The sequence below is a fragment of the Schistocerca americana genome, chromosome 10 (assembly GCF_021461395.2).
Source record: "Schistocerca americana isolate TAMUIC-IGC-003095 chromosome 10, iqSchAmer2.1, whole genome shotgun sequence".
Classification (NCBI taxonomy): Eukaryota; Metazoa; Arthropoda; class Insecta; order Orthoptera; family Acrididae; genus Schistocerca; species Schistocerca americana.
In genome coordinates, this window is record NC_060128.1 from 15,432,262 (window position 1) to 15,459,414 (window position 27,153).

Below are 27,153 nucleotides of genomic sequence, written 5' to 3' on the forward strand. Positions count from 1 at the left end.
GGTTAACGGTATCCCTCTGACCTTCTTATTGACGATGAAACACAGAAATTGTATCGGAATTAAATACAAAAGGCACAACGCTGACTTAAGTACAAGAAAACTGACTCTTCTTAATGTCTATGTTCTGAACCATTAATGTGACACTAGTTATAGATTCCGATGCTTCACTTCAGGTTTACTGTATCCCTCTAACCTTCTTATTGACGATGAAACACAGAAATAGCATCGGAATTAAATGCAAAAGCCACAATGCCGACTTAAGTACATGAAAACGGACTCTTCTTACTGTCTATGTTCAAACCATTCATGTGACACTAGTTATAGATTCCGATGCTTCACTTCAGGTTTACTGTATCCCTCTGACCGTCTAATTGACGATGAAACATAGAAATTGCATCGGAATCAAATAGAAAAGGAACAATGCCGACTTAAGTACAAGAAAACTGACTCTTCTTACTGTCTATGTTTTGAACCATTCCTGTGATACTAGTTATAGATTCCAATGCTTCACTTCAGGTTTACTGTATCCCTCTGACCTTCTTGTTGTTGATGAAACACAGAAATTGCATCGGAATTAAATACAAAAGGCACAATGCCGACTTAAGTACAAGAAAACTGACTCTTCTTACTGTCTATGTTTGAACCATTTCTGTGACCCTAGTTATAGATTCCGATGCTTCACCTCAGGTCTACTGTATCCCTCTGACCTTCTTATTGACGATGAAACACTGAAATTGCATCGGAATTGAATAGAAAAGGCACAAGGCCGACTTAAGTACAAGAAAACTGACTCTTCTTACTGTCTATGATTTGAACCATTCCTGTGACACTAGATATAGATTCCGATGCTTCCCTTCAGGTTTACTGTATCCCTCTGACATTCTTATTGACGATGAAACACAGAAATAGCATCGGAATTAAATGCAAAAGGCACAATCCCGACTTAAGTACAAGATAACTGACTCTTCTTACTGTCTATGTGTTGAACCATTCTTGTGACACTAGTTATAGTTTCCGATGCTTCACTTCAGGTTTACTGCATCTCTCTGACCTTCTTATTAACGATGAAACACAGAAATTGCATCGGAATTAAATAGAAAAGGCACAATGCCGACTTAAGTAAAAGAAAACTGACCGTTCTTACTGTCTATACTTTGAACCATTCCTGTGACACTAGTTATAGATTCCCATGCTTCACTTCAGATTCACTGTACCCCTCTGACCTTGTTATTGACGATGAAACACTGAAATAGCATCGGACTTAAATACAAAAGGCACAATGCCAACTTAAGTACAATAAAACTGACTCTTCTTACTGTCTATGTTTTGAACCATTCCTGTGACACTAGTTATAGATTCCGATGCTTCACTTCAGGTTAATGGTATCCCTCTGACCTTCTTATTGACGATGAAACACAGAAATTGTATCGGAATTAAATACAAAAGGCACAACGCTGACTTAAGTACAAGGAAACTGACTCTTCTTAATGTCTATGTTCTGAACCATTAATGTGACACTAGTTATAGATTCCGATGCTTCACTTCAGGTTTACTGTATCCCTCTAACCTTCCTATTGACGATGAAACACAGAAATTGCATCGGAATTAAATGCAAAAGGCACAATGCCGACATAAGTACAAGAAAACGGACTCTTCTTACTGTCTATGTTCGAACCATTCATGTGACACTAGTTATAGATTCCGATGCTTCACTTCAGGTTTACTGCATCTCTCTGACCTTCTTATTAACGATGAAACACAGAAATTGCATCGGAATTAAATAGAAAAGGCACAATGCCGACTTAAGTAAAAGAAAACTGACCGTTCTTACTGTCTATACTTTGAACCATTCCTGTGACACTAGTTATAGATTCCCATGCTTCACTTCAGATTCACTGTACCCCTCTGACCTTGTTATTGACGATGAAACACTGAAATAGCATCGGACTTAAATACAAAAGGCACAATGCCAACTTAAGTACAATAAAACTGACTCTTCTTACTGTCTATGTTTTGAACCATTCCTGTGACACTAGTTATAGATTCCGATGCTTCACTTCAGGTTTACTGTATCCCTCTGACCGTCTTATTGACGATGAAACATAGAAATTGCATCGGAATCAAATAGAAAAGGAACAATGCCGACTTAAGTACAAGAAAACTGACTCTTCTTACTGTCTATGTTTTGAACCATTCCTGTGACACTAGTTATAGATTCCGATGCTTCACTTCAGATTTACTGTATCCCTCTGACCTTCTTATTGACGATGAAACACAGAAATTGAATCGGAATGAAATAAAAAAAAGGCAAATAGCCGACTTAAGTACAAGAAAACTGACTCATCTTACTGTCTAAGTTTTGAACCATTCCAGTGACACTAGTTATAGATTCCGATGCTTCACTTCAGGTTTACTGTATCTCTCTGACATTCTCATTGACGATGAAACACCGAAATAGCATCGGAATTAGATACAAGAGACACAATGCCGACTTATGTACAAGAAAACTTACTCTTCTTACTGTCTATGTTATGAACCATTCCTGTGACCCTAGTTATAGATCCCGATGCTTCACTTCAGGTCTACTGTATCCCTCTGACCTTCTCATTGACGATGAAACACTGAAATTGCATCGGAATTGAATACAAAAGGCACAATGCCGACTTAAGTACAAGAAAACTGACTCTTCTTACTGTCTATATTTTGAACCATTCATGTGAGACTAGTTATAGATTCCGATGATTCACTTCAGGTTTACTGTATCCCTCTGACCTTCTTATTGACGATGAAACACAGAAATTGCTTCGGAATTAAATACAAAAGGCACAATGCCGACTTAAGTACAAGAAAACTGACTCTTCTTACGGTCTATGTTTTGAACCATTCCTGTGGCACTAGATATAGATTTCGATGCTTCACTTCAGGTTTACTGTATCCATCTGAGATTCTTATTGACGATGAAACTGAGAAATAGCATCGGAATTAAATGCAAAAGGCACAATCCCGACTTAAGTACAAGATAACTGACTCTTCTTACTGTCTATGTGTTGAACCATTCATGTCACACTAGTTATAGTTTCCGATGCTTCACTTCAGGTTTACTGCATCTCTCTGACCTTCTTATTGACGATGAAACACAGAAATTGCATCGGAATTAAATACAAAAAGCACAATGCCGACTTAAGTACAAGAAAACTGACTCTTCTTACTGTCTATGTTTTGAACCATTCCTGTGACACTAGTTATAGATACCGATGCTTCACTTCAGGTTTACTGTATCCCTCTGACCTTCTTATTCACGATGAAACACAGAAATTGCATCGGAATCAAATACAAAAGGCACAATGTCGACTTTAGTACAAGAAAACTGACTTATCTTACTGTCTATGTTTTGAACCATTCGTGTGACACTAGTTATAGATTCCGATGCTTCACTTCAGGTTTACTGTATCCCTCTGATCTTCTTATTGACGATGAAACACAGATATAGCAACTTCAATGAATAGAAAAGGCACAATGACGACATATGTACACGAAAACTGACTCTTCTTACTGTCTATGTTTTGAACCATTCCTGTGTCACTAGTTATAGATTCAGATGCTTCACTTCAGGTTTACTGCATCCCTCTGACCTTCTTATTGACGATGAAACACAGATATTGCATCGGAATTAAATAGAAAAGGCACAATGCCGACTTAAGTAAAAGAAAACTGAGAGTTCTTACTGTCTATACTTTGAACCATTCCTGTGACACTAGTTATAGATTCCCATGCTTCACTTCAGATTCACTGTACCCCTCTGACCTTGTTATTGACGATGAAACACTGAGATAGCATCGGACTTAAATACAAAAGGCACAATGCCAACTTAAGTACAAGAAAACTGACTCTTCTTACTGTCTATGTTTTGAACCATTCCTGTGACACTAGTTATAGATTCCGATGCTTCACTTCAGGTTAACGGTATCCCTCTGACCTTCTTATTGACGATGAAACACAGAAATTGTATCGGAATTAAATACAAAAGGCACAACGCTGACTTAAGTACAAGAAAACTGACTCTTCTTAATGTCTATGTTCTGAACCATTAATGTGACACTAGTTATAGATTCCGATGCTTCACTTCAGGTTTACTGTATCCCTCTAACCTTCTTATTGACGATGAAACACAGAAATTGCATCGGAATTAAATGCAAAAGGCACAATGCCGACTTAAGTACATGAAAACGGACTCTTCTTACTGTCTATGTTCAAACCATTCATGTGACACTAGTTATAGATTCCGATGCTTCACTTCAGGTTTACTGTATCCCTCTGACCGTCTTATTGACGATGAAACATAGAAATTGCATCGGAATCAAATAGAAAAGGAACAATGCCGACTTAAGTACAAGAAAACTGACTATTCTTACTGACTATGTTTTGAACCATTTCTGTGACCCTAGTTATAGATTCCGATGCTTCACCTCAGGTCTACTGTATCCCTCTGACCTTCTTATTGACGATGAAACACTGAAATTGCATCGGAATTGAATAGAAAAGGCACAAGGCCGACTTAAGTACAAGAAAACTGACTCTTCTTACTGTCTATGATTTGAACCATTCCTGTGACACTAGATATAGATTCCGATGCTTCCCTTCTGGTTTACTGTATCCCTCTGACATTCTTATTGACGATGAAACACAGAAATAGCATCGGAATTAAATGCAAAAGGCACAATCCCGACTTAAGTACAAGATAACTGACTCTTCTTACTGTCTATGTGTTGAACCATTCTTGTGACACTAGTTATAGTTTCCGATGCTTCACTTCAGGTTTACTGCATCTCTCTGACCTTCTTATTAACGATGAAACACAGAAATTGCATCGGAATTAAATAGAAAAGGCACAATGCCGACTTAAGTAAAAGAAAACTGACCGTTCTTACTGTCTATACTTTGAACCATTCCTGTGACACTAGTTATAGATTCCCATGCTTCACTTCAGATTCACTGTACCCCTCTGACCTTGTTATTGACGATGAAACACTGAAATAGCATCGGACTTAAATACAAAAGGCACAATGCCAACTTAAGTACAATAAAACTGACTCTTCTTACTGTCTATGTTTTGAACCATTCCTGTGACACTAGTTATAGATTCCGATGCTTCACTTCAGGTTTACTGTATCCCTCTAACCTTCTTATTGACGATGAAACACAGAAATTGCATCGGAATTAAATGCAAAAGGCACAATGCCGACTTAAGTACATGAAAACGGACTCTTCTTACTGTCTATGTTCAAACCATTCATGTGACACTAGTTATAGATTCCGATGCTTCACTTCAGGTTTACTGTATCCCTCTGACCGTCTTATTGACGATGAAACATAGAAATTGCATCGGAATCAAATAGAAAAGGAACAATGCCGACTTAAGTACAAGAAAACTGACTCTTCTTACTGTCTATGTTTTGAACCATTCCTGTGACACTAGTTATAGATTCCAATGCTTCACTTCAGGTTTACTGTATCCCTCTGACCTTCTTGTTGTTGATGAAACACAGAAATTGCATCGGAATTAAATACAAAAGGCACAATGCCGACTTAAGTACAAGAAAACTGACTCTTCTTACTGTCTATGTTTGAACCATTTCTGTGACCCTAGTTATAGATTCCGATGCTTCACCTCAGGTCTACTGTATCCCTCTGACCTTCTTATTGACGATGAAACACTGAAATTGCATCGGAATTGAATAGAAAAGGCACAAGGCCGACTTAAGTACAAGAAAACTGACTCTTCTTACTGTCTATGATTTGAACCATTCCTGTGACACTAGATACAGATTCCGATGCTTCCCTTCAGGTTTACTGTATCCCTCTGACATTCTTATTGACGATGAAACACAGAAATAGCATCGGAATTAAATGCAAAAGGCACAGTCCCGACTTAAGTACAAGATAACTGACTCTTCTTACTGTCTATGTGTTGAACCATTCTTGTGACACTAGTTATAGTTTCCGATGCTTCACTTCAGGTTTACTGCATCTCTCTGACCTTCTTATTGACGATGAAACACAGAAATTGCATCGGAATTAAATACAAAAGGCACAATGCCGACTTAAGTACAAAAAACTGACTCTGCTTACTGTATACGTTTTGAACCATTCCTGTGACACTAGTTATAGATTCCGATGCTTCACTTCAGGTTTACTGTATCCCTCTGATCTTCTTATTGACGATGAAACACAGATATTGCATCGGCATTAAATAGAAAAGGCACAATGACGACATAAGTACACGAAAACTGACTCTTCTTAATGTCTATGTTCTGAACCATTAATGTGACACTAGTTATGGATTCAGATGCTTCACTTCAGGTTTACTGTATCCCTCTGACCTTCTTATTGACGATGAAACACTGAAATAGCATCGGACTTCAATACAAAAGGCACAATGCCGTCTTAAGTACAAGAAAACTGACTCTTCTCACTGTCTATGTTTTGAACCATTCCTGTGACACTAGTTATAGATTCCCATGCTTCACTTCAGATTCACTGTATCCCTCTGACCTTGTTATTGACGATGAAACACTGAAATAGCATCGGACTTAAATACAAATGGCACAATGCCAACTTAAGTACAAGAAAACTGACTCTCCTTACTGTCTATGTTTTGAACCATTCCTGTGACACTAGTTATAGATTCCGATGCTTCACTTCAGGTTTACGGTATCCCTCTGACCTTCGTATTGACGATGAAACACAGAAATTGTATCGGAATTAAATACAAAAGGCACAACGCCGACTTAAGTACAAGAAAACTGACTCTTCTTAATGTCTATGTTCTGAACCATTAATGTGCACTAGTTATGGATTCAGATGCTTCACTTCAGGTTTACTGTATCCCTCTGACCTTCTTATTGACGATGAAACACTGAAATAGCATCGGACTTCAATACAAAAGGCACAATGCCGACTTAAGTACAAGAAAACTGACTCTTCTTACTGTCTATGTTTTGAACCATTCCTGTGACACTAGTTATAGATTCCGATGCTTCACTTCAGGTTTACGGTATCCCTCTGACCTTCTTATTGACGATGAAACATAGAAATTGCATCGGAATTAAATAGAAAAGGAACAATGCCGACTTAAGTACAAGAAAATTGACTCTTCTTACTGTCTATGTTTTGAACCATTCCTGTGACACTAGTTATACATTCCGATGCTTCACTTCAGGTTTACTGTATCCCTCTGACCTTCTTATTGACGATGAATCACAGAAATTGCTTCGGAATTAAATACAAAAGGCACAATGCCGACTTAAGTACAAGAAAACTGACTCTTCTTACTGTCTATGTTTTGAACCATTCCTGTGACACTAGTTATAGATTCCGATGCTTCACTTCAGGTTTACTGTATCCCTCTGACCTTCTTATTGACGATGACACATAGAAATTGCATCGGAATTAAATAGAAAAGGAACAATGCCGATTTAAGTACAAGTAAATTGACTCTTCTTACTGTCTATGTTTTGAACCATTCCTGTAACTCTAGTTATAGATTCCGATGCTTCACTTCAGGTTTACTGTATCCCTCTGACCTTCTTATTGACGATGAAACACAGAAATTGAATCGGAATCAAATAAAAAAAGGCAAATAGCCGACTTAAGTACAAAAAAACTGACTCATCTTACTGTCTAAGTATTGAACCATTCCTGTGACACTAGTTATAGATTCCGAAGCTTCACTTCAGGTTTACTGTATCCCTCTGACATTCTCATTGACGATGAAACACCGAAATAGCATCGGAATTAAATACATAAGACACAATGCCGACTTATGTACAAGAAAACTGACTCTTCTTACTGTCTACGTTATGAACCATTCCTGTGACCCTAGTTATAGATACCGATGCTTCACTTCAGGTCTACTGTATCCCTCTGACCTTCTTATTGACGATGAAGCTCTGAAATTGCATCGGAATTAAATACAAAAGGCACAATGCCGACTTAAGTACAAGAAAACTGACTCTTCTTACTGTCTATATTTTGAACCATTCATGTGAGACTAGTTATAGATTCCGATGCTTCACTTCAGGTTTACTGTATCCCTCTGACCTTCTTATTGACGATGAAACACATAAATTGCTTCGGAATTAAATACAAAAGGCACAATGCCGACTTAAGTACAAGAAAACTGACTCTTCTTAATCTCTATGTTTTGAACCATTCCTGTGACACTAGTTATAGATTCCGATGCTTCACTTCAGGTTTACTGTATCCCTCTGACCTTCTTATTGACGATGAAGCTCTGAAATTGCATCGGAATTAAATACAAAAGGCACAATGCCGACTTAAGTACAAGAAAACTGACTCTTCTTACTGTCTATGATTTGAACTATTCCTGTGACACTACTTATAGATTCCGATGCTTCACTTCAGGTTTACTGTATCCCTCTGACCTTCTTGTTGTTGATGAAACATAGTAATTGCATCGGAATTAAATACAAAAGGCACAATGCCGTCTTAAGTACAAGAAAACTGACTCTTCTTACTGTCTATGTTTTTAACCATTTCTGTGACCCTAGTTATAGATTCCGATGCTTCACTTCAGGTCTACTGTATCCCTCTGACCTTCTTATTGACGATGAAACACTGAAATTGCATCGGAATTGAATACAAAAGGCAGAATGCCGACTTAAGTTCCAAAAAACTGACTCTTCTTACTGTCTATATTTTGAACCATTCATGTGAGACTAGTTATAGATTCCGATGATTCACTTCAGGTTTACTGTATCCCTCTGACCTTCTTATTGACGATGAAACACAGAAATTGTTTCGGAATTAAATACAAAAGGCACAATGCCGACTTAAGTACAAGAAAACAGACTCTTCTTACTGTCTATGTTTTGAACCATTCCTGTGACACTAGATATAGATTCCGATGCTTCACTTCAGGTTTACTGTATCCCCCTGACATTCTTATTGACGATGAAACACAGAAATAGCATCGGAATTAAATGCAAAAGGCACAATCCCGACTTAAGTACAAGATAACTGACTCTTCTTACTGTCTATGTGTTGAACCATCCATGTGACACTAGTTATAGTTTCCGATGCTTCACTTCAGGTTTACTGTATCCCTCTGACCTTCTTATTGACGATGAAGCTCTGAAATTGCATCGGAATTGAATACAAAAGGCACAATGCCGACTTAAGTACAAGAAAACTGACACTTCTTACTGTCTATATTTTGAACCATTCGTGTGAGACTAGTTATAGATTCCGATGCTTCACTTCAGGTTTACTGTATCCCTCTAACCTTCTTATTGACGATGAAACACAGAAATTGCATCGGAATTAAATGCAAAAGGCACAATGCCGACTTAAGTACATGAAAACGGACTCTTCTTACTGTCTATGTTCAAACCATTCATGTGACACTAGTTATAGATTCCGATGCTTCACTTCAGGTTTACTGTATCCCTCTGACCGTCTTATTGACGATGAAACATAGAAATTGCATCGGAATCAAATAGAAAAGGAACAATGCCGACTTAAGTACAAGAAAACTGACTATTCTTACTGTCTATGTTTTGAACCATTCCTGTGACACTAGTTATAGATTCCAATGCTTCACTTCAGGTTTACTGTATCCCTCTGACATTCTTGTTGTTGATGAAACACAGAAATGGCATCGGAATTAAATACAAAAGGCACAATGCCGACTTAAGTACAAGAAAACTGACTCTTCTTACTGTCTATGTTTGAACCATTTCTGTGACCCTAGTTATAGATTCCGATGCTTCACCTCAGGTCTACTGTATCCCTCTGACCTTCTTATTGACGATGAAACACTGAAATTGCATCGGAATTGAATAGAAAAGGCACAAGGCCGACTTAAGTACAAGAAAACTGACTCTTCTTACTGTCTATGATTTGAACCATTCCTGTGACACTAGATATAGATTCCGATGCTTCCCTTCAGGTTTACTGTATCCCTCTGACATTCTTATTGACGATGAAACACAGAAATAGCATCGGAATTAAATGCAAAAGGCACAATCCCGACTTAAGTACAAGATAACTGACTCTTCTTACTGTCTATGTGTTGAACCATTCTTGTGACACTAGTTATAGTTTCCGATGCTTCACTTCAGGTTTACTGCATCTCTCTGACCTTCTTATTAACGATGAAACACAGAAATTGCATCGGAATTAAATAGAAAAGGCACAATGCCGACTTAAGTAAAAGAAAACTGACCGTTCTTACTGTCTATACTTTGAACCATTCCTGTGACACTAGTTATAGATTCCCATGCTTCACTTCAGATTCACTGTACCCCTCTGACCTTGTTATTGACGATGAAACACTGAAATAGCATCGGACTTAAATACAAAAGGCACAATGCCAACTTAAGTACAATAAAACTGACTCTTCTTACTGTCTATGTTTTGAACCATTCCTGTGACACTAGTTATAGATTCCGATGCTTCACTTCAGGTTTACTGTATCCCTCTAACCTTCTTATTGACGATGAAACACAGAAATTGCATCGGAATTAAATGCAAAAGGCACAATGCCGACTTAAGTACATGAAAACGGACTCTTCTTACTGTCTATGTTCAAACCATTCATGTGACACTAGTTATAGATTCCGATGCTTCACTTCAGGTTTACTGTATCCCTCTGACCGTCTTATTGACGATGAAACATAGAAATTGCATCGGAATCAAATAGAAAAGGAACAATGCCGACTTAAGTACAAGAAAACTGACTCTTCTTACTGTCTATGTTTTGAACCATTCCTGTGACACTAGTTATAGATTCCAATGCTTCACTTCAGGTTTACTGTATCCCTCTGACCTTCTTGTTGTTGATGAAACACAGAAATTGCATCGGAATTAAATACAAAAGGCACAATGCCGACTTAAGTACAAGAAAACTGACTCTTCTTACTGTCTATGTTTGAACCATTTCTGTGACCCTAGTTATAGATTCCGATGCTTCACCTCAGGTCTACTGTATCCCTCTGACCTTCTTATTGACGATGAAACACTGAAATTGCATCGGAATTGAATAGAAAAGGCACAAGGCCGACTTAAGTACAAGAAAACTGACTCTTCTTACTGTCTATGATTTGAACCATTCCTGTGACACTAGATACAGATTCCGATGCTTCCCTTCAGGTTTACTGTATCCCTCTGACATTCTTATTGACGATGAAACACAGAAATAGCATCGGAATTAAATGCAAAAGGCACAGTCCCGACTTAAGTACAAGATAACTGACTCTTCTTACTGTCTATGTGTTGAACCATTCTTGTGACACTAGTTATAGTTTCCGATGCTTCACTTCAGGTTTACTGCATCTCTCTGACCTTCTTATTGACGATGAAACACAGAAATTGCATCGGAATTAAATACAAAAGGCACAATGCCGACTTAAGTACAAAAAACTGACTCTGCTTACTGTATACGTTTTGAACCATTCCTGTGACACTAGTTATAGATTCCGATGCTTCACTTCAGGTTTACTGTATCCCTCTGATCTTCTTATTGACGATGAAACACAGATATTGCATCGGCATTAAATAGAAAAGGCACAATGACGACATAAGTACACGAAAACTGACTCTTCTTAATGTCTATGTTCTGAACCATTAATGTGACACTAGTTATGGATTCAGATGCTTCACTTCAGGTTTACTGTATCCCTCTGACCTTCTTATTGACGATGAAACACTGAAATAGCATCGGACTTCAATACAAAAGGCACAATGCCGTCTTAAGTACAAGAAAACTGACTCTTCTTACTGTCTATGTTTTGAACCATTCCTGTGACACTAGTTATAGATTCCCATGCTTCACTTCAGATTCACTGTATCCCTCTGACCTTGTTATTGACGATGAAACACTGAAATAGCATCGGACTTAAATACAAATGGCACAATGCCAACTTAAGTACAAGAAAACTGACTCTCCTTACTGTCTATGTTTTGAACCATTCCTGTGACACTAGTTATAGATTCCGATGCTTCACTTCAGGTTTACGGTATCCCTCTGACCTTCGTATTGACGATGAAACACAGAAATTGTATCGGAATTAAATACAAAAGGCACAACGCCGACTTAAGTACAAGAAAACTGACTCTTCTTAATGTCTATGTTCTGAACCATTTATGTGCACTAGTTATGGATTCAGATGCTTCACTTCAGGTTTACTGTATCCCTCTGACCTTCTTATTGACGATGAAACACTGAAATAGCATCGGACTTCAATACAAAAGGCACAATGCCGACTTAAGTACAAGAAAACTGACTCTTCTTACTGTCTATGTTTTGAACCATTCCTGTGACACTAGTTATAGATTCCGATGCTTCACTTCAGGTTTACGGTATCCCTCTGACCTTCTTATTGACGATGAAACATAGAAATTGCATCGGAATTAAATAGAAAAGGAACAATGCCGACTTAAGTACAAGAAAATTGACTCTTCTTACTGTCTATGTTTTGAACCATTCCTGTGACACTAGTTATACATTCCGATGCTTCACTTCAGGTTTACTGTATCCCTCTGACCTTCTTATTGACGATGAATCACAGAAATTGCTTCGGAATTAAATACAAAAGGCACAATGCCGACTTAAGTACAAGAAAACTGACTCTTCTTACTGTCTATGTTTTGAACCATTCCTGTGACACTAGTTATAGATTCCGATGCTTCACTTCAGGTTTACTGTATCCCTCTGACCTTCTTATTGACGATGACACATAGAAATTGCATCGGAATTAAATAGAAAAGGAACAATGCCGATTTAAGTACAAGTAAATTGACTCTTCTTACTGTCTATGTTTTGAACCATTCCTGTGACACTAGTTATAGATTCCGATGCTTCACTTCAGGTTTACTGTATCCCTCTGACCTTCTTATTGACGATGAAACACAGAAATTGAATCGGAATGAAATAAAAAAAGGCAAATAGCCGACTTAAGTACAAGAAAACTGACTCATCTTACTGTCTAAGTATTGAACCATTCCTGTGACACTAGTTATAGATTCCGAAGCTTCACTTCAGGTTTACTGTATCCCTCTGACATTCTCATTGACGATGAAACACCGAAATAGCATCGGAATTAAATACATAAGACACAATGCCGACTTATGTACAAGAAAACTGACTCTTCTTACTGTCTACGTTATGAACCATTCCTGTGACCCTAGTTATAGATACCGATGCTTCACTTCAGGTCTACTGTATCCCTCTGACCTTCTTATTGACGATGAAGCTCTGAAATTGCATCGGAATTAAATACAAAAGGCACAATGCCGACTTAAGTACAAGAAAACTGACTCTTCTTACTGTCTATATTTTGAACCATTCATGTGAGACTAGTTATAGATTCCGATGCTTCACTTCAGGTTTACTGTATCCCTCTGACCTTCTTATTGACGATGAAACACATAAATTGCTTCGGAATTAAATACAAAAGGCACAATGCCGACTTAAGTACAAGAAAACTGACTCTTCTTAATCTCTATGTTTTGAACCATTCCTGTGACTAGTTATGGATTCCGATGCTTCACTTCAGGTTTACTGTATCCCTCTGACCTTCTTATTGACGATGAAGCTCTGAAATTGCATCGGAATTAAATACAAAAGGCACAATGCCGACTTAAGTACAAGAAAACTGACTCTTCTTACTGTCTATGATTTGAACTATTCCTGTGACACTACTTATAGATTCCGATGCTTCACTTCAGGTTTACTGTATCCCTCTGACCTTCTTGTTGTTGATGAAACATAGTAATTGCATCGGAATTAAATACAAAAGGCACAATGCCGTCTTAAGTACAAGAAAACTGACTCTTCTTACTGTCTATGTTTTTAACCATTTCTGTGACCCTAGTTATAGATTCCGATGCTTCACTTCAGGTCTACTGTATCCCTCTGACCTTCTTATTGACGATGAAACACTGAAATTGCATCGGAATTGAATACAAAAGGCAGAATGCCGACTTAAGTTCCAAAAAACTGACTCTTCTTACTGTCTATATTTTGAACCATTCATGTGAGACTAGTTATAGATTCCGATGATTCACTTCAGGTTTACTGTATCCCTCTGACCTTCTTATTGACGATGAAACACAGAAATTGTTTCGGAATTAAATACAAAAGGCACAATGCCGACTTAAGTACAAGAAAACAGACTCTTCTTACTGTCTATGTTTTGAACCATTCCTGTGACACTAGATATAGATTCCGATGCTTCACTTCAGGTTTACTGTATCCCCCTGACATTCTTATTGACGATGAAACACAGAAATAGCATCGGAATTAAATGCAAAAGGCACAATCCCGACTTAAGTACAAGATAACTGACTCTTCTTACTGTCTATGTGTTGAACCATCCATGTGACACTAGTTATAGTTTCCGATGCTTCACTTCAGGTTTACTGTATCCCTCTGACCTTCTTATTGACGATGAAGCTCTGAAATTGCATCGGAATTGAATACAAAAGGCACAATGCCGACTTAAGTACAAGAAAACTGACACTTCTTACTGTCTATATTTTGAACCATTCTTGTGACACTAGTTATAGTTTCCGATGCTTCACTTCAGGTTTACTGCATCTCTCTGACCTTCTTATTAACGATGAAACACAGAAATTGCATCGGAATTAAATAGAAAAGGCACAATGCCGACTTAAGTAAAAGAAAACTGACCGTTCTTACTGTCTATACTTTGAACCATTCCTGTGACACTAGTTATAGATTCCCATGCTTCACTTCAGATTCACTGTACCCCTCTGACCTTGTTATTGACGATGAAACACTGAAATAGCATCGGACTTAAATACAAAAGGCACAATGCCAACTTAAGTACAATAAAACTGACTCTTCTTACTGTCTATGTTTTGAACCATTCCTGTGACACTAGTTATAGATTCCGATGCTTCACTTCAGGTTTACTGTATCCCTCTAACCTTCTTATTGACGATGAAACACAGAAATTGCATCGGAATTAAATGCAAAAGGCACAATGCCGACTTAAGTACATGAAAACGGACTCTTCTTACTGTCTATGTTCAAACCATTCATGTGACACTAGTTATAGATTCCGATGCTTCACTTCAGGTTTACTGTATCCCTCTGACCGTCTTATTGACGATGAAACATAGAAATTGCATCGGAATCAAATAGAAAAGGAACAATGCCGACTTAAGTACAAGAAAACTGACTCTTCTTACTGTCTATGTTTTGAACCATTCCTGTGACACTAGTTATAGATTCCAATGCTTCACTTCAGGTTTACTGTATCCCTCTGACCTTCTTGTTGTTGATGAAACACAGAAATTGCATCGGAATTAAATACAAAAGGCACAATGCCGACTTAAGTACAAGAAAACTGACTCTTCTTACTGTCTATGTTTGAACCATTTCTGTGACCCTAGTTATAGATTCCGATGCTTCACCTCAGGTCTACTGTATCCCTCTGACCTTCTTATTGACGATGAAACACTGAAATTGCATCGGAATTGAATAGAAAAGGCACAAGGCCGACTTAAGTACAAGAAAACTGACTCTTCTTACTGTCTATGATTTGAACCATTCCTGTGACACTAGATACAGATTCCGATGCTTCCCTTCAGGTTTACTGTATCCCTCTGACATTCTTATTGACGATGAAACACAGAAATAGCATCGGAATTAAATGCAAAAGGCACAGTCCCGACTTAAGTACAAGATAACTGACTCTTCTTACTGTCTATGTGTTGAACCATTCTTGTGACACTAGTTATAGTTTCCGATGCTTCACTTCAGGTTTACTGCATCTCTCTGACCTTCTTATTGACGATGAAACACAGAAATTGCATCGGAATTAAATACAAAAGGCACAATGCCGACTTAAGTACAAAAAACTGACTCTGCTTACTGTATACGTTTTGAACCATTCCTGTGACACTAGTTATAGATTCCGATGCTTCACTTCAGGTTTACTGTATCCCTCTGATCTTCTTATTGACGATGAAACACAGATATTGCATCGGCATTAAATAGAAAAGGCACAATGACGACATAAGTACACGAAAACTGACTCTTCTTAATGTCTATGTTCTGAACCATTAATGTGACACTAGTTATGGATTCAGATGCTTCACTTCAGGTTTACTGTATCCCTCTGACCTTCTTATTGACGATGAAACACTGAAATAGCATCGGACTTCAATACAAAAGGCACAATGCCGTCTTAAGTACAAGAAAACTGACTCTTCTTACTGTCTATGTTTTGAACCATTCCTGTGACACTAGTTATAGATTCCCATGCTTCACTTCAGATTCACTGTATCCCTCTGACCTTGTTATTGACGATGAAACACTGAAATAGCATCGGACTTAAATACAAATGGCACAATGCCAACTTAAGTACAAGAAAACTGACTCTCCTTACTGTCTATGTTTTGAACCATTCCTGTGACACTAGTTATAGATTCCGATGCTTCACTTCAGGTTTACGGTATCCCTCTGACCTTCGTATTGACGATGAAACACAGAAATTGTATCGGAATTAAATACAAAAGGCACAACGCCGACTTAAGTACAAGAAAACTGACTCTTCTTAATGTCTATGTTCTGAACCATTTATGTGCACTAGTTATGGATTCAGATGCTTCACTTCAGGTTTACTGTATCCCTCTGACCTTCTTATTGACGATGAAACACTGAAATAGCATCGGACTTCAATACAAAAGGCACAATGCCGACTTAAGTACAAGAAAACTGACTCTTCTTACTGTCTATGTTTTGAACCATTCCTGTGACACTAGTTATAGATTCCGATGCTTCACTTCAGGTTTACGGTATCCCTCTGACCTTCTTATTGACGATGAAACATAGAAATTGCATCGGAATTAAATAGAAAAGGAACAATGCCGACTTAAGTACAAGAAAATTGACTCTTCTTACTGTCTATGTTTTGAACCATTCCTGTGACACTAGTTATACATTCCGATGCTTCACTTCAGGTTTACTGTATCCCTCTGACCTTCTTATTGACGATGAATCACAGAAATTGCTTCGGAATTAAATACAAAAGGCACAATGCCGACTTAAGTACAAGAAAACTGACTCTTCTTACTGTCTATGTTTTGAACCATTCCTGTGACACTAGTTATAGATTCCGATGCTTCACTTCAGGTTTACTGTATCCCTCTGACCTTCTTATTGACGATGACACATAGAAATTGCATCGGAATTAAATAGAAAAGGAACAATGCCGATTTAAGTACAAGTAAATTGACTCTTCTTACTGTCTATGTTTTGAACCATTCCTGTGACACTAGTTATAGATTCCGATGCTTCACTTCAGGTTTACTGTATCCCTCTGACCTTCTTATTGACGATGAAACACAGAAATTGAATCGGAATGAAATAAAAAAAGGCAAATAGCCGACTTAAGTACAAGAAAACTGACTCATCTTACTGTCTAAGTATTGAACCATTCCTGTGACACTAGTTATAGATTCCGAAGCTTCACTTCAGGTTTACTGTATCCCTCTGACATTCTCATTGACGATGAAACACCGAAATAGCATCGGAATTAAATACATAAGACACAATGCCGACTTATGTACAAGAAAACTGACTCTTCTTACTGTCTACGTTATGAACCATTCCTGTGACCCTAGTTATAGATACCGATGCTTCACTTCAGGTCTACTGTATCCCTCTGACCTTCTTATTGACGATGAAGCTCTGAAATTGCATCGGAATTAAATACAAAAGGCACAATGCCGACTTAAGTACAAGAAAACTGACTCTTCTTACTGTCTATATTTTGAACCATTCATGTGAGACTAGTTATAGATTCCGATGCTTCACTTCAGGTTTACTGTATCCCTCTGACCTTCTTATTGACGATGAAACACATAAATTGCTTCGGAATTAAATACAAAAGGCACAATGCCGACTTAAGTACAAGAAAACTGACTCTTCTTAATCTCTATGTTTTGAACCATTCCTGTGACTAGTTATGGATTCCGATGCTTCACTTCAGGTTTACTGTATCCCTCTGACCTTCTTATTGACGATGAAGCTCTGAAATTGCATCGGAATTAAATACAAAAGGCACAATGCCGACTTAAGTACAAGAAAACTGACTCTTCTTACTGTCTATGATTTGAACTATTCCTGTGACACTACTTATAGATTCCGATGCTTCACTTCAGGTTTACTGTATCCCTCTGACCTTCTTGTTGTTGATGAAACATAGTAATTGCATCGGAATTAAATACAAAAGGCACAATGCCGTCTTAAGTACAAGAAAACTGACTCTTCTTACTGTCTATGTTTTTAACCATTTCTGTGACCCTAGTTATAGATTCCGATGCTTCACTTCAGGTCTACTGTATCCCTCTGACCTTCTTATTGACGATGAAACACTGAAATTGCATCGGAATTGAATACAAAAGGCAGAATGCCGACTTAAGTTCCAAAAAACTGACTCTTCTTACTGTCTATATTTTGAACCATTCATGTGAGACTAGTTATAGATTCCGATGATTCACTTCAGGTTTACTGTATCCCTCTGACCTTCTTATTGACGATGAAACACAGAAATTGTTTCGGAATTAAATACAAAAGGCACAATGCCGACTTAAGTACAAGAAAACAGACTCTTCTTACTGTCTATGTTTTGAACCATTCCTGTGACACTAGATATAGATTCCGATGCTTCACTTCAGGTTTACTGTATCCCCCTGACATTCTTATTGACGATGAAACACAGAAATAGCATCGGAATTAAATGCAAAAGGCACAATCCCGACTTAAGTACAAGATAACTGACTCTTCTTACTGTCTATGTGTTGAACCATCCATGTGACACTAGTTATAGTTTCCGATGCTTCACTTCAGGTTTACTGTATCCCTCTGACCTTCTTATTGACGATGAAGCTCTGAAATTGCATCGGAATTGAATACAAAAGGCACAATGCCGACTTAAGTACAAGAAAACTGACACTTCTTACTGTCTATATTTTGAACCATTCGTGTGAGACTAGTTATAGATTCCGATGCTTCACTTCAGGTTTACTGTATCCCTCTAACCTTCTTATTGACGATGAAACACAGAAATTGCATCGGAATTAAATGCAAAAGGCACAATGCCGACTTAAGTACATGAAAACGGACTCTTCTTACTGTCTATGTTCAAACCATTCATGTGACACTAGTTATAGATTCCGATGCTTCACTTCAGGTTTACTGTATCCCTCTGACCGTCTTATTGACGATGAAACATAGAAATTGCATCGGAATCAAATAGAAAAGGAACAATGCCGACTTAAGTACAAGAAAACTGACTATTCTTACTGTCTATGTTTTGAACCATTCCTGTGACACTAGTTATAGATTCCAATGCTTCACTTCAGGTTTACTGTATCCCTCTGACATTCTTGTTGTTGATGAAACACAGAAATTGCATCGGAATTAAATACAAAAGGCACAATGCCGACTTAAGTACAAGAAAACTGACTCTTCTTACTGTCTATGTTTGAACCATTTCTGAGACCCTAGTTATAGATTCCGATGCTTCACCTCAGGTCTACTGTATCCCTCTGACCTTCTTATTGACGATGAAACACTGAAATTGCATCGGAATTGAATAGAAAAGGCACAAGGCCGACTTAAGTACAAGAAAACTGACTCTTCTTACTGTCTATGATTTGAACCATTCCTGTGACACTAGATATAGATTCCGATGCTTCCCTTCAGGTTTACTGTATCCCTCTGACATTCTTATTGACGATGAAACACAGAAATAGCATCGGAATTAAATGCAAAAGGCACAATCCCGACTTAAGTACAAGATAACTGACTCTTCTTACTGTCTATGTGTTGAACCATTCTTGTGACACTAGTTATAGTTTCCGATGCTTCACTTCAGGTTTACTGCATCTCTCTGACCTTCTTATTAACGATGAAACACAGAAATTGCATCGGAATTAAATAGAAAAGGCACAATGCCGACTTAAGTAAAAGAAAACTGACCGTTCTTACTGTCTATATTTTGAACCATTCCTGTGACACTAGTTATAGATTCCCATGCTTCACTTCAGATTCACTGTACCCCTCTGACCTTGTTATTGACGATGAAACACTGAAATAGCATCGGACTTAAATACAAAAGGCACAATGCCAACTTAAGTACAATAAAACTGACTCTTCTTACTGTCTATGTTTTGAACCATTCCTGTGACACTAGTTATAGATTCCGATGCTTCACTTCAGGTTTACTGTATCCCTCTAACCTTCTTATTGACGATGAAACACAGAAATTGCATCGGAATTAAATGCAAAAGGCACAATGCCGACTTAAGTACATGAAAACGGACTCTTCTTACTGTCTATGTTCAAACCATTCATGTGACACTAGTTATAGATTCCGATGCTTCACTTCAGGTTTACTGTATCCCTCTGACCGTCTTATTGACGATGAAACATAGAAATTGCATCGGAATCAAATAGAAAAGGAACAATGCCGACTTAAGTACAAGAAAACTGACTCTTCTTACTGTCTATGTTTTGAACCATTCCTGTGACACTAGTTATAGATTCCAATGCTTCACTTCAGGTTTACTGTATCCCTCTGACCTTCTTGTTGTTGATGAAACACAGAAATTGCATCGGAATTAAATACAAAAGGCACAATGCCGACTTAAGTACAAGAAAACTGACTCTTCTTACTGTCTATGTTTGAACCATTTCTGTGACCCTAGTTATAGATTCCGATGCTTCACCTCAGGTCTACTGTATCCCTCTGACCTTCTTATTGACGATGAAACACTGAAATTGCATCGGAATTGAATAGAAAAGGCACAAGGCCGACTTAAGTACAAGAAAACTGACTCTTCTTACTGTCTATGATTTGAACCATTCCTGTGACACTAGATATAGATTCCGATGCTTCCCTTCAGGTTTACTGTATCCCTCTGACATTCTTATTGACGATGAAACACAGAAATAGCATCGGAATTAAATGCAAAAGGCACAATCCCGACTTAAGTACAAGATAACTGACTCTTCTTACTGTCTATGTGTTGAACCATTCTTGTGACACTAGTTATAGTTTCCGATGCTTCACTTCAGGTTTACTGCATCTCTCTGACCTTCTTATTGACGATGAAACACAGAAATTGCATCGGAATTAAATACAAAAGGCACAATGCCGACTTAAGTACAAAAAACTGACTCTGCTTACTGTATACGTTTTGAACCATTCCTGTGACACTAGTTATAGATTCCGATGCTTCACTTCAGGTTTACTGTATCCCTCTGATCTTCTTATTGACGATGAAACACAGATATTGCATCGGCATTAAATAGAAAAGGCACAATGACGACATAAGTACACGAAAACTGACTCTTCTTAATGTCTATGTTCTGAACCATTAATGTGACACTAGTTATGGATTCAGATGCTTCACTTCAGGTTTACTGTATCCCTCTGACCTTCTTATTGACGATGAAACACTGAAACAGCATCGGACTTCAATACAAAAGGCACAATGCCGTCTTAAGTACAAGAAAACTGACTCTTCTTACTGTCTATGTTTTGAACCATTCCTGTGACACTAGTTATAGATTCCCATGCTTCACTTCAGATTCACTGTATCCCTCTGACCTTGTTATTGACGATGAAACACTGAAATAGCATCGGACTTAAATACAAATGGCACAATGCCAACTTAAGTACAAGAAAACTGACTCTCCTTACTGTCTATGTTTTGAACCATTCCTGTGACACTAGTTATAGATTCCGATGCTTCACTTCAGGTTTACGGTATCCCTCTGACCTTCGTATTGACGATGAAACACAGAAATTGTATCGGAATTAAATACAAAAGGCACAACGCCGACTTAAGTACAAGAAAACTGACTCTTCTTAATGTCTATGTTCTGAACCATTAATGTGCACTAGTTATGGATTCAGATGCTTCACTTCAGGTTTACTGTATCCCTCTGACCTTCTTATTGACGATGAAACACTGAAATAGCATCGGACTTCAATACAAAAGGCACAATGCCGACTTAAGTACAAGAAAACTGACTCTTCTTACTGTCTATGTTTTGAACCATTCCTGTGACACTAGTTATAGATTCCGATGCTTCACTTCAGGTTTACGGTATCCCTCTGACCTTCTTATTGACGATGAAACATAGAAATTGCATCGGAATTAAATAGAAAAGGAACAATGCCGACTTAAGTACAAGAAAATTGACTCTTCTTACTGTCTATGTTTTGAACCATTCCTGTGTCACTAGTTATACATTCCGATGCTTCACTTCAGGTTTACTGTATCCCTCTGACCTTCTTATTGACGATGAATCACAGAAATTGCTTCGGAATTAAATACAAAAGGCACAATGCCGACTTAAGTACAAGAAAACTGACTCTTCTTACTGTCTATGTTTTGAACCATTCCTGTGACACTAGTTATAGATTCCGATGCTTCACTTCAGGTTTACTGTATCCCTCTGACCTTCTTATTGACGATGACACATAGAAATTGCATCGGAATTAAATAGAAAAGGAACAATGCCGATTTAAGTACAAGAAAATTGACTCTTCTTACTGTCTATGTTTTGAACCATTCCTGTGACACTAGTTATAGATTCCGATGCTTCACTTCAGGTTTACTGTATCCCTCTGACCTTCTTATTGACGATGAAACACAGAAATCGAATCGGAATGAAATAAAAAAAGGCAAATAGCCGACTTAAGTACAAGAAAACTGACTCATCTTACTGTCTAAGTATTGAACCATTCCTGTGACACTAGTTATAGATTCCGAAGCTTCACTTCAGGTTTACTGTATCCCTCTGACATTCTCATTGACGATGAAACACCGAAATAGCATCGGAATTAAATACATAAGACACAATGCCGACTTATGTACAAGAAAACTGACTCTTCTTACTGTCTACGTTATGAACCATTCCTGTGACCCTAGTTATAGATACCGATGCTTCACTTCAGGTCTACTGTATCCCTCTGACCTTCTTATTGACGATGAAGCTCTGAAATTGCATCGGAATTAAATACAAAAGGCACAATGCCGACTTAAGTACAAGAAAACTGACTCTTCTTACTGTCTATATTTTGAACCATTCATGTGAGACTAGTTATAGATTCCGATGCTTCACTTCAGGTTTACTGTATCCCTCTGACCTTCTTATTGACGATGAAACACATAAATTGCTTCGGAATTAAATACAAAAGGCACAATGCCGACTTAAGTACAAGAAAACTGACTCTTCTTAATCTCTATGTTTTGAACCATTCCTGTGACACTAGTTATAGATTCCGATGCTTCACTTCAGGTTTACTGTATCCCTCTGACCTTCTTATTGACGATGAAGCTCTGAAATTGCATCGGAATTAAATACAAAAGGCACAATGCCGACTTAAGTACAAGAAAACTGACTCTTCTTACTGTCTATGATTTGAACTATTCCTGTGACACTACTTATAGATTCCGATGCTTCACTTCAGGTTTACTGTATCCCTCTGACCTTCTTGTTGTTGATGAAACATAGTAATTGCATCGGAATTAAATACAAAAGGCACAATGCCGTCTTAAGTACAAGAAAACTGACTCTTCTTACTGTCTATGTTTTTAACCATTTCTGTGACCCTAGTTATAGATTCCGATGCTTCACTTCAGGTCTACTGTATCCCTCTGACCTTCTTATTGACGATGAAACACTGAAATTGCATCGGAATTGAATACAAAAGGCAGAATGCCGACTTAAGTTCCAAAAAACTGACTCTTCTTACTGTCTATATTTTGAACCATTCATGTGAGACTAGTTATAGATTCCGATGATTCACTTCAGGTTTACTGTATCCCTCTGACCTTCTTATTGACGATGAAACACAGAAATTGTTTCGGAATTAAATACAAAAGGCACAATGCCGACTTAAGTACAAGAAAACAGACTCTTCTTACTGTCTATGTTTTGAACCATTCCTGTGACACTAGATATAGATTCCGATGCTTCACTTCAGGTTTACTGTATCCCCCTGACATTCTTATTGACGATGAAACACAGAAATAGCATCGGAATTAAATGCAAAAGGCACAATCCCGACTTAAGTACAAGATAACTGACTCTTCTTACTGTCTATGTGTTGAACCATCCATGTGACACTAGTTATAGTTTCCGATGCTTCACTTCAGGTTTACTGTATCCCTCTGACCTTCTTATTGACGATGAAGCTCTGAAATTGCATCGGAATTGAATACAAAAGGCACAATGCCGACTTAAGTACAAGAAAACTGACACTTCTTACTGTCTATATTTTGAACCATTCGTGTGAGACTAGTTATAGATTCAGATGCTTCACTTCAGGTTTACTGTATCCCTCTGACCTTCTTATTGACGATGAAACACAGAAATTGCTTCGGAATTAAATACAAAAGGCACAATGCCGACTTAAGTACAAGAAAACTGACTCTTCTTACTGTCTATGATTTGAACCATTCCTGTGACACTAGATATAGATTCCGATGCTTCACTTCAGGTTTACTGTATCCATCTGAGATTCTTATTGACGATGAAACTCAGAAATAGCATCGGAATTAAATGCAAAAGGCACAATCCCGACTTAAGTACAAGAAAACTGACTCTTCTTACTGTCTATGTTTTGAACCATTCCTGTGACACTAGTTATAGATTCCGATGCTTCACTTCAGGTTTACTGTATCCCTATGACCTTCTTATTCACGATGAAACACAGAAATTGCATCGGAATTAAATACAAAAGGCACAATGCCGACTTAAGTACAAGAAAACTGACATTTCTTACTGTCTAAGTTTTGAACCATTCGTGTGACACTAGTTATAGATTACGATGCTTCACTTCAGGTTTACTGTATCCCTCTGACCTTCTTATTGACGATGAAACACAGATATAGCATCGGCAATGAATAGAAAAGGCACAATGGCGACTTAAGTACAAGAAAAAGGACTCTTCTTACTGTCTATGTTTGAACCATTCATGTAACACTAGTTATAGATTCCGATGCTTTACTCCAGGTTTACTGTATATCTCTGACCTTCCTATTGACGATGAATCACAGAAATTGCTTCGGAATTAAATACAAAAGGCAGAATGCCGACTTAAGTACAAGAAAACTGACTCTTCTTACTCTCTATGTTTTGAACCATTCCTGTGACACTAGTTATAGATTCCGATGCTTCACTTCAGGTTTAATGTATCCCTCTGACCGTCTTATTGTCGATGAAACATAGAAATTGCATCGGAATCAAATAGAAAAGGAACAATACCAACTTAAGTACAAGAAAACTGACTCTTCTTACTGTCTATGTTTTGAACCATTCCTGTGACACTACTTATAGATTCCGATGCTTCACTTCAGGTTTACTGTATCCCTCTGACCTTCTTGTTGTTGATGAAACACAGAAATTGCATCGGAATTAAATACAAAAGGCACAATGCCGACTTAAGTACAAGAAAACTGACTCTTCTTATTGTCTATGTTTTTAACCATTTCTGTGACCCTAGTTATAGATTCCGATGCTTCACTTCAGGTCTACTGTATCCCTCTGACCTTCTTATTGACGATGAAACACAGAAATTGTTTCGGAATTAAATACAAAAGGCACAATGCCGACTTAAGTACAAGAAAACAGACTCTTGTTACTGTCTATGTTTTGAACCATTCCTGTGACACTAGATATAGATTCCGATGCTTCACTTCAGGTTTACTGTATCCCCCTGACATTCTTATTGACGATGAAACACAGAAATAGCATCGGAATTAAATGCAAAAGGCACAATCCCGACTTAAGTACAAGATAACTGACTCTTCTTACTGTCTATGTGTTGAACCATCCATGTGACACTAGTTATAGTTTCCGATGCTTCACTTCAGGTTTACTGCATCTCTCTGACCTTCTTATTGACGATGAGACACAGAAATTGCATCGGAATTAAATACAAAAGGCACAATGCCGACTTAAGTACAAGAAAACTGACTCTTCTTACTGTCTATGTTTTGAACCATTCCTGTGACACTAGTTGTAGATTCCGATGCTTCACTTCAGGTTTACTGTATCCCTCTGATCTTCGTATTGACGATGAAACACAGATATTGCATCGGCATTAAGTAGAAAAGGCACAATGACGACATAAGTACATGAAAACTAACTCTTCTTACTGTCTATGTTTTGAACAATTCCTGTGTCACTAGTTATAGATTCAGATGCTTCACTTGAGGTTTACTGTATCCCTCTGACCTTCTTATTGACGATGAAACACAGAAATTGCATCGGAATTAAATACAAAAGGCACAATGCCAACTTATGTAAAAGAAAACTGACCCTTCTTACTGTCTATACTTTGAACCATTCCTGTGACACTAGTTATAGATTCCCATGCTTGACTTCAGATTCACTGAATCCCTCTGACCTTGTTATTGACGATGAAACACTGAAATAGCATCGGACTTAAATACAAATGGCACAATGCCAACTTAAGTACAAGAAAACTGACTCTCTTTACTGTCTATGTTTTGAACCATTCCTGTGACACTAGTTATAGATTCCGATGCTTCACTTCAGGTTTACGGTATCCCTCTGACCTTCGTATTGACGATGAAACACAGAAATTGTATCGGAATTAAATACAAAAGGCACAACGCCGACTTAAGTACAAGAAAACTGACTCTTCTTACAGTCTATGTTTTGATCCATTCCTGTGACACTAGTTATAGATTCCGATGCTTCACTTCAGGTTTACTGTATCCCTCTGACCTTCTTATTGACGATGACACATAGAAATTGCATCGGAATTAAATAGAAAAGGAACAATGCCGATTTAAGTACAAGAAAATTGACTCTTCTTACTGTCTATGATTTGAACCATTCTTGTGACACTAGTTGTAGATTCCGATGCTTCACTTTAGGTTTACTGTATCCCTCTGACCTTCTTATTGACGATGAAACACAGAAATTGAATCGGAATGAAATAAAAAAAAGGCAAATAGCCGACTTAAGTACAAGAAAACTGGCTCATCTTACTGTCTAAGTTTTGAACCATTCCTGTGATACTAGTTATAGATTCCGATGCTTCACTT